Source organism: Panulirus ornatus, chromosome 12, assembly GCF_036320965.1.
Source record: "Panulirus ornatus isolate Po-2019 chromosome 12, ASM3632096v1, whole genome shotgun sequence".
In the NCBI taxonomy this organism is placed as follows: Eukaryota; Metazoa; Arthropoda; class Malacostraca; order Decapoda; family Palinuridae; genus Panulirus; species Panulirus ornatus.
The window spans coordinates 2,970,387-2,987,054 of NC_092235.1; the positions used below are offsets into that span (position 1 = coordinate 2,970,387).

Consider the following 16,668-nt stretch of genomic DNA (forward strand, 5'->3'; position numbering starts at 1 on the left):
GTGAGTGTAAGCGACACCTATTGATAGTTACTGGCTTTAATTTATGATCATTTATGATATCTATTTTTTACTTTTGTGTTAGCTGTTTTAAGTATTTGTTTTGTTTGCAGACTAAAACTTCTCTTATATGTTATTGTTTCTTGGGAAATTCTAGTTAATCGAGACGTTCATTAAGAATTATTTTTGGTTAGTTTGTTTTGTTTGAACAGACATGCATGGTGGTAAGGGACAGAATAAAAGTTACGGTTTGTTTATAGTTGTTATTATTGATTAGTACTTTTCTTTTCATTTCTAACATTAGCTGTTTAAAGTGTTTGTGTTGTATTTAGACAAAGTTCATTTTCAAATCTTATTGATTACCACATGAAAGCTAGGCTCTATAAGTGTCAAGTAAACAATATGTGATATTTTGAGTTAAGTCGAGGTGCTATTTACCACTGGCGTTTAGATATTTGGGACCCTTGGGGATAGATTTGCCAAGATTATCACGGCCAAATTGACTGGATGGCAACCTAGGAGCTAGGCAGAATTGGATATCATAAAAACCCTAAACAGTCGGTGGTTCCTGGGGCCTACCCTCCATCCTCTTGTAACTACGCTGCTGATTACCATTTTGTTCTTTATATTTTTCAGATGAACAAGACACTTCTGCATCTCTGTAAAGTTAAGGACTCATTGAAATTAATTCATCAGATATTATCTGCAGTAAAAGGTAAAGCTGACAAGTTACTTTGCTCTTCTTCATAATGGGTCTCCCCTGATGTTTTCAATTAATGTTTAGCTTACCTAAATTTTCCATTCGCATTAATATATTTGGATGGTGTACGCAGACTGTAATTTGAAAGGAATGGCCTCGCTGAGCCCCAAGATGACCCTGTTTAAGAGAATACTTTTATTGTGAAATAAAAATGTCGTACAAGATGTAAATCATTTCCAAAGCTTCTCTCTTTTCCTCATGTTGCCACATTAAAGTATTTAGTTGAGTTAGTTTGTTTTTCCTTGAAACTGCATGAAATATTCATATGTGTGTAACTATGATTATTCCCTTGATAATTTTATTTCATGGATTTCCAATGCTTTATGCTGATATCTATCTTCTTGTGTTTAATTATTTTATTCTGGTACCAGTTTTCACAACACATTATGTACTTTTGATTCTTATATTTGGACTCCAGTTTATTCTTGCATTATGGCTTCACCAGTCTAGCGACAACAAAATTGGCTGTAATATTACTAATCCATGCGAACTGTTTCATTGTTTATCTTTGCTATGTACTGTACACCTCCATTTGCCTTTTTTTTGTACCTTGCATCAAACCAATAATTTTCATATGTACTCCTCTCAGTGTTATTGTTTACCAGTAAATTAGTGTATGTACATGTTTGCAGTCAGTTTTGTGTTTAAGGTTATTATATTTTTATCCTGGACATTTTAGTGTTGTGTGTTCCATATGTTATCTTCAGCTTCTATGTTAGAGGCTATTTTTGTTTCTTATTTGATATATTATATATGGAGGGTCTTCCTACGATCATAATATTATGTTTGTATTAAACCATGTTCACAGCTGACTGCCACTGTGGTGTTGTGTGTTTTGGTTATCAGTTTTGTTTCTTGAATTAGACCATCGTTGGGATATTGATTTAATGCCATATTTCTACTCCTTGTATATTTCGACATGAAGGATATTATATGGGAAATCTATACTGCCATAACCTTAACAACAATATTGTTTTCCTTTAGTAAGCTTAACAATATTATTTTTCCTTTAATGAGCTTAGCAATATCTTTTTCCCATTGGTGTGATTGACAATATTTTTTTCCCTTTACCATTGCTCTTACTACGTCTCTTCAGAAAACTAGTATAAAAATGGTATTTTCACTTTCAAAGTAATGTAATGACATAACGACTAAAAGATCTGATAACATACCAACCTCTTTAAAGCTAACAGGTGATCAATTTGAGACCTCTCATTCACTGGTGTAAAGTTAATTTTTGTGCAGTGTGTTGTTTAAGGTTATACTCAGGCATCTGAAGAAGTCACACATATGTTAACTATAGGGAGGTAATGGCCAGGTCATCTAACTACTAATTTCAGCTTATGACATGTGTTCATAGTGCCAATTATATCAAAAAGCACAACTACAATTTATGCTTTAACTGCAGTCACTGGTATCACCTCCGCTGTACATTACTGTCATCCACTGGAGACTACTCAGAACACTGGACGTACAGCAACCATTCAGAAAATAACTTACAAAACTCCGTCACAAACACCTTCACCTCGAGCACAAATTTCCAATAAACAGCATTACAGAATGCGCATTTTCAGTCTTCACAAATAGATCATTGTACGCCACAGAACTGCAATGACAAACTAAAGATTTTGTAATTCGGTGCTAGTAATGATAAGAACAAATACACAAAAATTCTCAGCTAATTAAGAGAATGCAGTATCCTTGTAGCACTCATCTAAGAAGTTAGTCTCACATCCAGATCTCACAGCTGTAAGAAATAACAGACAAGGAGTAGGTACTCATAACACTTATTCACCAAACCATAATTTTCTCCACAACTGACACCATACAACAGCTCACAGACAACAACAATATCCTATAAACACAGTACTAGGTGCAAGATAATCAACATCTGCATACCTCCTCACTCTACATACCCCATAAGATACACTACCCAACAGCAGAACCTCGGTTAGATGCTCCCATTATTAAAGATTTGAATGTCCACTTTGTTCAGCATTCACACTTATGATCTCTGAGGTGAATCTCTTCAACTGTAACATCTCAGTATACTTAACCTATGCAACCAACCAACCAACCAGACTCCCAGTCCACCACCTCCTGCAGCTAACTTTGTGAAACAACATTCTGCTCACACCAGCATTACATGGAAGGATGCTACGGCAACCATCCTCTGACCACTTACCCATCCTGAGCACACTCCATCCAGCTCACCCAGTCAATACAAAAGACAGCTACCTGGGTCAGAGGAGTGCAACGTGACGACCACCTGAGTGCTGGATCACTAACCCTCCAGATACCCAGGCGGTTAGTACTGGTAATATACCTCCCTGGTTGTTAGCTTCCTACAAACTACTACCTACTCCCATAAATTACACACATCGTAAAGTAAAGAAACCACCTTACACATAACCACTCACCATTGATAGAAATCAGAGATCAAATCAATATTCTTAAATAAAACTATCATTAACCTAATCATATAGAGGCAAACAGATAACTGGCACTCCTTCATCAACACAGTGAACCGAAAGACCCACATCACCACTCGTCTCACCAGTCCTCACTCATGAAGCACACCTGACTCATCACAGTAAAATCCATTGTCCCAAAGAACTTACAAGCATACTCATGAGATACTTCTCAAAAATTACCCACAAACCAATCTCGCTTTTAAAAAGGAAAGTTGTGAAAAATCTACCCAAAATCCATTCAGAGACAATCGCCCACGTACCCATCACTCCCACTGATACACACAGTGCCTTTAAAATCTTAGGGAACTTTCCTCCTACAGACCCTAATAATGTAACAGACTTTCACATGAAACACTATGGTCCATTTGCTAATGGGTTTGGAAGCCTCTCACCAACATGCTCTTGAACTGGCCCAAATGCAGAAGTCACACAACCAGTCTTCCACCACCTAAAACAGTGATCCTGGACAGAAGTCCCACAGACTTTACATATGCAATGAAAATAGATAATTAAGGTTTGTCGTACTCATTGATTATGTTAAAATTTCAAGTTTTCTGAGTCTATTTAGCTAAATTTTGTGAGTCTATTTAGCGTATGTGAGCACATTAAAAAAAAATGGGTTGTAAGGATAACAATCTGATCTCAACAGGAAATATGTAAACATTGTGTTAGGGATGAATGTTTCACAATCAAAGGTTCAGCTAAGGATTTAAAAACTTCCATAAGTTTCTTATATATTAGATATCCTCGCTGCTCTGATATCTAGAAACTGTACCTTTGATAGAGGTTATATTTTAACATCCTTTCAGTTCTATGTAGCCCTTAAACTTGCACCTTTAAAATGCATTTTTGTTGCTTAATATTCTGTTTGGTGACTTTCTAAGGCATATTTGAAGGCAAGTCTGCCTTCACATTGATGGACCTATTAGGTCTTGCAGAACAAAAGATGCTGCTGTCCTCAAGGCAAATGACCTGTAAGTAGAGAAGGTCAAGAATTATTGTTTAAGCTTGAATTTTAGAGAATTGATATGATATACAGTTTGTTGTGCAACTATGTAGCTATTTTCCTGGCAGTGGAAAGTATAATCGGTTTATTTTTCAGAAATCAGTTTGATGAATCCTGCCCTAAGCCCTTGCTTGCTTAATTCAAAATGAAGCGCATTAAGATGTTGCATCAAATAAAGGAGAAGGCTTACACGCACTTAAGCATACAGATGCTTGACTAGGAAGCATCATAATTTCTAGAAACTGCCAATCCCTCCTCAGAAAAGTCAGCAGACCCTGCAGTCTCAGCCATCTTGTTCAGACCAACAACCCAACTATTCCAAGGTCAAACATAAATGAAACTTTTCTCTGTAATGTGAAAATTCCTGCAGCAATGTAGAACTTTCAGAGCTATGTTGTATATGTTCGTGGTAAAGGCTACTTTAAAATGTCATACATGTTGTAGGGGTTTCATATGATGAATCTTTTTTCATGGTCAAAGGAGTAAGTGGTTCTTAAAGTAGTGAAGGAGCCATTTTTGTTCGGTTTTTTTGAGAAAAAAGACTTGTCTGCTACTGCTGGCATCATGCCACGCCTGTTTTATGCTGAACTATCATAACATTGTCATATTGAGAGAGCAATATGGAGGATTTAAATACTATGATTTACTTGCACACATACGGGAATCACTAGCAGGGCGCAGCTGGCTATCTAGTGGTGTGCTCACCACCCAACAGTACCAAATAATTTCCTGTCAAGTGGAAAAATGAAACTCTGATCTAACATTTCTCACAGAAATTGAAAACAAGGAAATGGAATGACAGTGGACAAAGATAAGAGAAAATGAATTATACTGTAGCATGACAGGCATGAAAGAGCTGGTCTTCAGAAGAGTTAAAACAGAGATTTTATCAGGAATACAATATAAATCTTAAAGTAGAGCTTACAAAAATCCTATAAGGCAACTTGCAATAAGTGTGATCTTAGAGCACATAATAATCACAATCCAACCAGGTGTAGCTCTCAAAAACCAATGAGGTAGCAAAGTTGAATAACAGTACAAAGGCTAACTGAACAATGTGCAAAGGTGAATAAAAATAATATTCATGCATAGGATTTTATAAGCTCTACAGTAAATTTGATGGAAGGTATTAAATTGTTAAGTAGGGGGAGAAATATTTGTAAACTTTCATTTGTTCGTCAAACACAAAGAACATCACCTACATACCTAAACCAAATTGCATTAGAAGGTAAGATATCCTTTAGTAATTTTGTTTCAGAAAATTCAGGTCAAAGAGGGTCACCCATTACCATACCAAATTTTTGAGCATAATAATGTCCATTAAATTGAAATACACAGTTTTTTATATACAATTTTATCAGCTCAATGAAATTTGACTTTGAAACAGGTGAATGAATATCATCCAAAACATCAGATAAATATTCTAAAAGGTCATCAACTGGATCTTTAGTGAAAAGTGAGGAAACATCAAAGCTAACTAGTTTAAAATCAAAATTAACATTGATATTGTTTAGCTTGTTGACTAAATCTACATTATTCATGATATTAGAATTTGATACCTTACCCACTAAAGGGCTTAATAAAGAAACTAACCATTTTGACAATTTATATATGATGGAGCCTACTGAACTCACTATAGGTCTTGCTGGAAAATTCTGTTTATGTTTTGATAAGTCCATACATATATGGCAATGAAGGGGACAAAGATGACAAACTTTTGATAAGAGAGATGTTACCTTTCAACAACAACTTCATTTCTTCATTGAAATGAGAATTAACTGCTTCTAAGGGATTTTTACTAAGTTTAGAATATGTTGTGTCATCATTTAGAGGTTCATTCATTTTAGATAAATAGTTACTTTTGTCTAAAATCACAGCAGAGTTAGACTTATCTACCTTGTTTAATCACGTTAAAAACTATGATCATTGTATTGACTGGAGTAACATCATCTCAGTTATTAACTCTGACTCCATTACCAAGAGAAATATCATTGAATCTTCTATTATTAAGTACACAAAGAATTATAATCTTAATATTATCGATGGTCTATACAAATTAGATAACTTTATTGCAGAGAAATATATTGTCACGAAGAAAAAGATCAAAATGGTGGGAGTAAGGTGTTGTGATGCGTTATGTCTGGGAAGGAGAGGTTGTATGTTTGTGGAGTAAGAACCAGCAGACAACGTCTGGGTGAGACAGGAAGGTAAGAAAGCTGCCTGGGTCAGAGGAGTGGTAATCAACAGCCTCTAAAATGCCACGTGGTGCCTGGAAACTGTAGTGACCTAAGTGGCATGGGGGCCTGCATGGGTCTGCTGGTGGTGGGGGGGTTGTCGTCAGAGACCAAATATAAATGTTGATGTTGCATGACATTAAGGTGAGGCTGTTGTGTGGTGTGGCGGGAAAGGTAGTATAATATTGGAAGCTGGTAATGTGGTATCGTACTCAGGCATGAAGTTCTGAAAGAACTGTGTGGCTGAACACGACAGCGCGACCTTCAGGTATTATGATGGCCTGACCTTTGACCTGACCATTAAGGTTATACGTGCATGTATGTACGTAACCGTAAGTATGTTTTCCTTTGTCATTATGTGTTTACAGTATACATTTGACCAGTTGGGGATCTCAATGGTGTCTGTGCTAAGGCCTGGCGTAAACTTTTGGACCTACAAGCATAAAAGAAAGTTGTGGAGGCAAGTGTAGAGAAGGAAATTCTTGTGAATATTTCATGTGTGCTTCCATCATGCAGACCACAGTGTTGTTGAGTCAGGCTGGAGGTTTGGAGTGGCAAAGAAGAGACTGGACTTGATGACTTGTGTATGGCAACGAGAGACTGACGTGGTACCTCTCCTCTCCTGCCTGACTCTCGTCCCAAACGTCTCTCTCCTGTCCTGCCTGACTGTCGTCCCAAGCCTCTCTCTCCTGTCCTGCCTGATTCTCGTCCCAAGCCTCTCTCTCCTGTCCAGCCTGACTCTCGTCCCAAGCCTCTCTCTCCTGTCCAGCCTGACTCTCGTCCCAAGCCTCTCTCTCCTGTCCTGCCTGACTCTCGTCCCAAGCTTCTCTCTCCCTCCTCCTGCTTGACTCTCGTCCCAAGCTTTTCTCTCCTCGTCGGCCTAAGTCTCGTCCCAAACCTGCCTCCCATCTAATGATGATGATGATGATAGAAAAGTCCCTTCCAAGGAGGGGCGGGAAAAGAGAGGGGGAAAGAGCAAGAATTGTTAGAGGAAGTGAACTTTAGAGGGAGGAAAAGAGCCAGGGCTTAACCCAGCTTGCATAGGAAAAATAGGTTAAGAAGGGCGGAGATGATGAGTGGAGGGCAAAGTCTTATTTTAGTTATTTTTTTTGATATCCATTTCTTTATCAATTTATTTTATTTTATTTTTTGTATTACTTATTTACTTCCTTTTTTACTTTTTTCATTTTCATTTTTGTAAGGGATACAGGAGGAGGTGGATCGTATCTCTGGCCGATGGACACTGATTTTACCAAGGCGTTCCCCGCACGGACTTAGCAGCAAGAGGTTTTTAGTTTTTTAATATATTGGCACTGGATGTTGTCCAGGTTGTATATTAAACATGTTACCTGGGTGATCTATTCCCAGGAGATTGTTGAAGTAATCAATCCAGTGAGTATGATGTATTTGAAATCGCTCTACTTGTCTTTCAAACAATTTCCTCCAGTAGATGTTTAGAGGAGGGATTCGTGCTCTATCGTGAAGTTCTGTGTTCGTGATGAACTCGTGCCATTTGATGTTAAAAACCCAACGTAGAGCTTTGTTCTGAATGATTTGGAGTGCACGGATGTTGAATTTGGCTCCGAGTTCGAGAGCTGAAGGGGCGTATGTGATAAGAGGTCGTATTAATGCTTTGTAGAGGTGCAATTTGGTTTTGAATTGCGCCTCTCTGAATCTATACAATTTTGCGAGCTCCGCTCTCGCAATAGCCGCTCTAGATTGTATACGTCGGTTCATTCTCAGGTGTACACACAGCAAAAAAACTATCGCGCGTTTTTTGTACGAAACAAAATGACGCACCAGACGTGGAATAATGGAACAGTCAACATTTTCCTGTGAGATGGTGGTAGCCCTGATGTCCCTGCCTGTGGGTGTCCTCACCTATGTAATGGCAACGATATATCCTTCCGTATGTAGTACAGTAGATGGGATACGTAAATTGAGCATGTAAATGTAATATTCTGCACAGTAAGGCATATTGCAGTAATCATTATCTCTTGCAAAGTGTCAAATTCGTGGTGTAAAATAATATACTACATGGTAACTACGACACCCTGCTTCATACCGGAGGTGATTTATCTGTCTGCTGGTTTAGATTAATCAGCAACCTCACGTAATATGTAGTATCACCTGTGTGACTGATAACAGTATGTCACAAACCTGGCACCACATCATAGTATTTAGTAAACCAACAACATGAAAAGTAATGACTCTTTTCATGGATCTGCATTAGTTAACTTCCCTTTAACAGTGAAAATCAGATTTCTATATAACATGACCATAGACATGTTGTTGGAGGTTAAGGAAGTAATCTTTGTAAATTTTATTATTTCAATACTTGGTATAACCTCGTCCCGTTGCCAACACTTCATTTAGCCTTCGAGGCATGGATGCCACTAACGTCTGCGTTAAGTTCCTACCAGAAGGGCTTCGTAGATGTTCCCATGCTTGTAAAGCATCATTTACGACTGTAGCACGACATCGATGTTGTCGGTCAGGCACGCCTTTCTGCATGGCCGCCCATACGTGCTCTATCGGGATGAGATCAGGCGATTTTGCAGGATGTGGTACACTGTTATACGTGGATGGCGAGCATACCACGCCTTTACAACCCTGGATGTGTGAACTGGGCTGTTATCTTGGACGAGGTAAAATGGCTCCGGCTCTGGAAACAGCATAGCCCCCACTGAAGGTAGCAGGACCTCCTCCAGTATCTCAACGTATCTAGGTCCGGTCAAGTGGCCAGGCCCGACATCCACCAACTCACCGACACCAGCACCATGGATGGATCCAACCAAATAGTCCTGCACTGACGCGCGCGCCCACTCCTCCTGCTACCCACCACATGTTGTGTCTCGTATCTGGTTATATAAAATGTATAAAATTACATAAGACACACGTGTGTCTTAATCATATTAGTGCAACTGTTGCTGCGATATAGATTAAGATAATAACTAAGTAAATTAGAAAATATTAACTAAATATATAATAATTATTTATTATGATATCACATCGTAAATGGAGATTATTGCTACAGTATTTACATATGCCGTATAAAGTGATCATGATCACTGTTAGTCACTTAAAAAATAATGAGTGTGCATAACTCAAATGTAATACTGCAGCACAACAGGACGTTTCAAGCAGCAAACGACTGTGGTGGCCGTGGCACCATGGTTTCAAAGCACTTCCGGAACGGTTGTTCATGTTGGCCTCACCATAAATTGTCATTATAAAATGGAAAATATGTTATATAGCATAACCTGTGTGTGTGTGTGTGTGTGTGTGTGTGTGTCTGAGAGAGAGAGAGACAGACAGACAGAGAAAGAGCTAACCTGGTGTTAGGATGCCGCCAAACATGTTTGTTTGCAGGGGGACCATCGCTGCAGAAGGTTTTTTCATCACAAAAGATGACGTTCTCCCAAAACTGATGTGGCTTGTCCGCATACTCCAACGCATACTCCACCCTGCTCTCCATGTTTGCCTCACTTAACACAGGTTTTGTTGCTGGTATGCGACCACGTAGCCCCTCAGAGTGATGTCTGTTTCGGACAGTTTGAGGCGTGCACTGCAGACCAAGAGTATCCCGAATGTTGCTAGCGGGCGTGAAGGGGGCAGCAGCAATGACAGCTGCTATGGCCTAGGGAAAGGATGACATATTGCAAATATAACATGTGATGTGGTTATTTACATAACATCAAGTGGTCCAGTATACCTATATATGCAACATCATTACCTGATCATCTTCCGGGTTTGTGCAACGTGGGCGCCCACGCCGATGCCTGTTGTCTGTGTTGCCCAACTCTGCCTGTCGGCGAATCCATCGTGCTACGGTTGACCGGTGAATACCAAGACGTCTCCCAATTTCAGAGTCGCTGTAGCCCTCATTATGAAGCTGTAGAATAGCTTCACGTGTCGCTTGTGAGGTCTCCATGGTAAAATTAGATATACCACAAAAACAACCTTTCGACATTGGCTCGCAGTGAACTATACCCGCGCTGTTTCACTGTTTCAAAAATATATCGCATGTCTCATTACATTTCCTGCATGGACACGAAATGGCGGTGTAAGATAACCTTTATGGACTGCCACGAACCCAGATGTGCTATAGAATAATACAATATCAATAGTAAAACATATTCTTCCCAAATTACACCTATACAATATGAAGCTATTGTGTTTACCTGGCATCACATTGAGGTATGCTGCAGCTACCACATGCGGGGGTTGCCGCATATAGCTGTGTGTGTCTCACAGCTATATTACACACACCAATTCAAAAGTAGGGGTTCGTACTGCCTTGTATGATGTAATTTTATTGTTAATAATATACTGCCGCTCTTGTGGCACGTAACTTACATGGGTCTAGCATAGGACTCTGGAAACCTGTGGCTTCCAGGCACATATACCAACCCTACCGGCATGGTACAACAGGTACTTCAGTGATCATTACAGACGTCTTCAAACCCCCTCTGCGCGATAGTTTTTTTGTTGTGTGTACTTGTGTGTATGGTCTTAAGATTTAGGTGACTAAGTATTGGAATTCACTGGCAGGTGTGGTACACATTATCACCGGGCCTGAGTCTCAAAGATCAAGGTCATGGGTTCGAATCTCCAACATTTAGTATGTTTATCCAACTTTATAGTGAAGATTTTAACGATGAATTAGGATTTTGACATCATCTGAAAGTGATGAGTCAAAGATCAGTGATTTTAAGAGTTTAGTAAGATTGTATTGAAGTGGAGAGTGTAGTGGCTTAGGCCAAGGACCAGTGGTGTCCAGAGAGTAGTGAAGATAATGACCATTGTCCTGCCCGATTAGGTCAGGTCAAATGGCACTTAGCGAGGTAGCGAGTCAGAGTCAAGAACAGAGGAAGTATTTTGGGAGCAAGTGAGTGAGTGTGTCAGCAGTTATGATGTAAGAGACTAGGTATTAGTGATGGTGATTTAAATGTGAAGGTAAGTAATGTGGCAGTGGAGGGTATAACTGAGGCGCATGGAAATGGTGAACAACTTGTGTGTGTGTAAAGGACTGGTGATTGGGAATACCTGGTTTGTAAAATGTGATATACACAAATATACGTACATGAGTAGGAGAGATGGTCAGTGGGCATGACTGTATTACATGTTAATTGAAAGGCGTGTAAAAGAAAGACTTTTGGATGTAAATGTGCTGAAAGTGGCAGCTGGTGTGATGTCTGATAACCATCTTGTGGAGACGACAGAGAAGATCTGAAGAGGTTTTCGAAAAAGAGGAAACAATGTCGGGGAGAAGAGGTGGCGAGAGGAAGTGAACTTGGAAAAGAGACTTGTGTGAAGAAATACCAAGAGAGATTGAGTGCCACATACACTCTTACTGTGTAAATATCCCTTTCTATGAGATTACGTAAAGATGTTGATGAACAGAGGAGTTGGGATATGACATGAAAAAGTTGGAGAATAAATGAAGGAAAGATTGAGATATACAGATGACTGGCGGACCGCCATGATGGTTGTCAATCTAGCCAGCTGGGTTATTATTTATAAGTTGTGTTTAGTTGTAGGTCCAAGTTTGTTGTCAGGGTATAATGTTGACTGCCAGTGAGTACCTGGCTGGCGCGGGTGCCACAAGGCTGGGTCAAGTGTAGTGTAAGTGTGGTCTAGGGATGGTGTGTGTACCACTTGTAGATGATGGGCCGCATCATGACCTGCCCGTTATAACATCTTGACCAACACCTGCTGCTGCTACACTTGCAACTCTCCTTTTTTAAGGCCGTTTTTATGCTTCATGTAACTTTGTCTTTTTTAAATTATTCTAAAGCTATAACTAGAAAATTATTTTTAATATGTAGTTTCTGTGAAAATATACTCTGAAAGCACATCGCTGTCGTCTTCCAGGCATTGCCCATCTGATACAATAATTGGTGGCAGGTGACAGTTGATATAGAGTGATTGAGGCCAACGTGACCACGTGGGGTTGTGACTGGTTGAAGCTTGCGTGACCACGTGGGGCTTATGACTGGTTGAGGCCAGCGTGACCACGTGGGGCTTGTGACTGGTTGTGGGTAGCATGACCACGTGGGGCTTGTGACTGGTTGAGGGCAGCGTAATCGCGTTGGGTTGTGACTGGTTGAAACCAGCGTGACCACGTGGGGTTGTGACTGGTTGAGGCCAGAGTGACCACGTGGGATTGTGACTGGTTGAGGCCAGCGTGACCACGTGGGGTTGTGGATGGCTGAGGCCAGGGTGACCACGTGGGGTTGTGACTGGTTGAGGCTAGCGTGACCCCGTAGGGTTGTGACTGGTTGAGGCCAGCGTGACCACTGGGGTTGTGACTGGTTGAAGCCAGCATGACCACGTGGGGTTGTGACTGGTTGAAGCCAGCATGACCACGTGGGGTTGTGATTGGTTGAGGCCACCGTGACCACGTGGGGTTGTGACTGGGGTGTTGATGCGTTGTGGTCGGCATCCACAAGGTCGTTATCTTAGTATTTCAGGAACGGAGGAAGATCCACAGTGGACGTTTTACAAACACAATGTTGAATCATCACAACTTTTACCGAATCTGATTGAAATCAATGAATGAAATATGTCGAATATTAAGAAAAATAAGACAAAAGAAAAGTGATGTTTATTAATTCTTTAATTTTTCTTACGATCATGTGAAATAATTGCCAGATACCCCGTGCAGTGCTAACCCAGCGACCATACTTGACGGTTTTATTGTAGTACGATCCATTTTGGGGATGCCAGAGCCCAGGAAACTTCTCATATTCATCAAGTTAGGTTATCATTTCTCTCTGTCCCCCCACTCCGTGATCAAGATAAAACACATCGGATAACCAGAACAGCGCGAACACCCCTCCTGACTGACCACCAACCAGCTACTGAAACCTTTTGAGCACCAAATTTTATAAGGCGCTAGATTCTCTCACGAAAGGCGCTAAAAAAGCGTTAAACTTGCTAAAATGACAGCGAAAAAAATGCTCTTCGAATTATTTCTGCTCTTTGACGTGCCAAATGATTAATGACAGGTAGGACTGACTGTTTTAACACTAAAATACTCACTATTATCCCAGATCTGCTAATTACCAATTCGCAGTCTCTTCGTCCTCGGTGACCTGGGGTTGTGGTGGTCTATGTGAGGGTCCAGGTTGTGGTTGTGATAACTCGTATCTTTTCAATAACCCAGTGTTTTTCAGTACTTCCTCAGGCAGTTCATAATCATAACAACAGTTTCCATTTCATCTTAGTCCATACTTGATAGTTAGTATTGCATTTAAGCTTTTGATAATCAATTTCGAAGCTTTCACTTCACGATGTTCATATAACTAAAGATTTCCTCCTGTTGCATCCTTGTACGAGGCTATTTCAGTCCAGAGTGCTAGGGCGCCAGTGTTCTGCTTCCACAATACATGATGAAGCTTCCTCAACTGGAACTCAATGCGTGTGAGAAATTTTCGTTATCAGTAAACATCTTTGCTAATTCCAGTATTCCAGGCTTTATGGGTTGCAGATATTCACTTGTACTCAGTGATGACATTGACTGTGACACTTGGACAGTGTCTGGCAAACGTTGACGAAGCTGTTTCACCAACTCCACTACAAACTGTATGTATCTTCCTCGGATATCCTTTTCATCAGGAAGCTTACATTGTGCCATCTACTTTTCAAACTCGTTCCTCAAGGACGCACGTGGGTCTAAGTAGTTCTCTATTGAATCTCCTTCATCTAATTTCTGCCTGGGATGAGAACCTTAGAACTTATGGAATCAATAAGTTGAATAAAGTCACTTAGCAGTTTGCTTGGATCCTGTACCTTAGCTTCAAATTTCTCATTTACACATTGAGCTTCTCCAAGAATATACTTCAGGAATATCAGGAAGGCATAGCTTTTCTTGGCACAAAACATCTCATAGAGGTTCTGAGATGTATAACACCTTTCATCATTTCTTGCCATTTCAATGTGAATCATAAGTTCAACCCACTGCTGCAGTATTATGACAACTGCTGATTCAATTGACAGCCATCGAGTCTGGCTTAGCTGTATAGATTTCATTGGAGCTTGACCATCACTGGCAGAATGGGAGAACCAATTATAGGTTTCTCTGACGATAAGATCCAGGTTCCTAGGGAGACACTCTGCTGCAGCATGAGACAACTAGCTGTAGAGAATGACACACACACACTTGATCAGGATCAGATGAGGAACTTCTAACTTGAGTGTATCATACACTCCACAGTTAACATCTGTCATCACAGAAGCATTGTCGGTGCTAATTGCAATAAGGTTTTGTAACTCCAACCCATTATTTTTAAAAGACTTCTTATTGGGATCACATATCCCATTAACATTACAGTCAGTCAGCTCAACCAGGTCCAGGAAAGTCATTATAATCTTATACTTACTTTCAGAATAGAACTGGACAGCAATACCCAATAGTTTCGTTACAGTAATGTCATTACTCTCATCAGGTAAGAAGCTAAACTTCTGACTGCCCATATCACTTTTCAAGTTGCTGTTAAAATGCCGGGCAAACACATTGCGCACAACTGCACTACACTTCAACCTTTTTAACCTGAAATTCTTGCATCCTTTACTGTTTGCAAATCTTGCTTTGTACAGCTTACTGAGATGATGAATAACACGTAATGTACAATGTTCAGCAGTGAATAGTGACACATTTCCTTCAGTCTCCCGTGCATCATCACTCACTTTTTCAAACAGACTTCTGGTTTGTCTTTAAGTACTGAATGACTCTTCAGCTGCCTTTTGCTTAGCAGATTGGTTGATCTAGACGGGCGGTGGATGGTATGTTCAGAAGCTGTTTCATGTTACATCATAGAAAACTGTTACCGCCCAACGTGGGGCTCGAACCCACGACCCCGAGATTAAGAGTCTCGTGCTCTACCGACTGAGCTAGCCGGGCTTATATACAACCTTCTTCGTGTGAATATGTGTGTTTAAACGAGGTTAATAACTGCCATCATTAACCCCTAACAACGCTGTATTATCAGCGATAAAGTTCAATAACTCACCTGAGGTCACATGATAGATACATAAGGAGATCCGACCATGACCTTATCAACGTCCTGAGACCCCGGCTGATGTGTCAGGTTAGATAAGAGGCATAACATCCTCTCTGTCTGATGTTGTGAGAGTAAGACACTAATGGTCAGGAGGCAGCAAGTGTGTCTGGGGACACTCTCCTCTCTGTCTGATGTTGTGAGAGTAAGACACTAATGGTTAGGAGGCAGAAGTGTGTCTGGAGACACTCTCCTCTCTGTCTGATGTTGTGAGAGTAAGACTCTAATGGTTAGGAGGCAGCAAGTGTGTCTGGGGACACTCTCCTCTCTGTCTGATGTTGTGAGAGTAAGACACTAATGGTTGGGAGGCAGCAAGTGTGTCTGGAGACACTCTCCTCTCTGTCTGATGTTGTGAGAGTAAGACACTAATGGTTAGGAGGCAGAAGTGTGTCTGGAGAAGGTTAGTAGGTGATGGGGCCAGGCCTGATGTGTTGATCAAGTAAAATATGTATCATAATGGTTGGTTGGTTGGCTGGTTAGTGAGGATTTAGGCCCAGAGTAGAATTTAAAGTCACTTCTGTATGGAGTAAGCTTTGGTGTATATAAATGGCTACCCCATGATCTTCTATACGGGTGATAGTTATCTAAAACATCACAATCTTCGACTGAGCTATTCAGATTGGTCTCTTGTAGACAAATAACGGATGGTCTATATAATACAAGCAACAGTGACAGTTGTGCTTGCTTATTCTTAAGACCTCTACAATTCCACTGAATGATATTGAACGCGTTGGTTTAAGACTTCTTTAGACGGCCAGCTTTGTGAACCCTTTTTTTTTCTTAAATTGGGCGAGTCCCCAGGGGAACGGGATCGGCTCCTGATAGTGGGCACGGTATTGTCGTCCAGTGATTCCACCGAGGAAGACTTCATCATGGAGGAAGACCTACTCGTTGGAGCCACAGGAACGACCACCTGCCACACAGTTTCATTTGTAACTTCATCTTGTCCTCTCACATTGTTGGGGCAAACAGAGCAGCAGGTGGCTCTTGAGTACGAGTCTTTGTGGGTATTATCGTCAGAGTCAGTGTCAGTGTCGCTCTGATTCGTTATAGATTCATCGGGAGTGATGGGTCGTGGTTGGTTCAGCAGTTCCCGTGGCAATTGTGACCATGACCAGCTTACATTTCAATG

General features: G+C 40.6%; 1 non-coding gene across 1 annotated transcript; it reads right to left on the reverse strand.

The window, feature by feature from the left end:
• Positions 1-15,306: 15,306 nt before the first annotated feature.
• On the reverse strand, positions 15,307-15,379 carry TRNAK-CUU (transfer RNA lysine (anticodon CUU)). Its single transcript has one exon. It is a non-coding gene; the product is annotated as a tRNA-Lys (tRNA).
• Between the last annotated feature and the right edge of the window lie 1,289 nt (positions 15,380-16,668).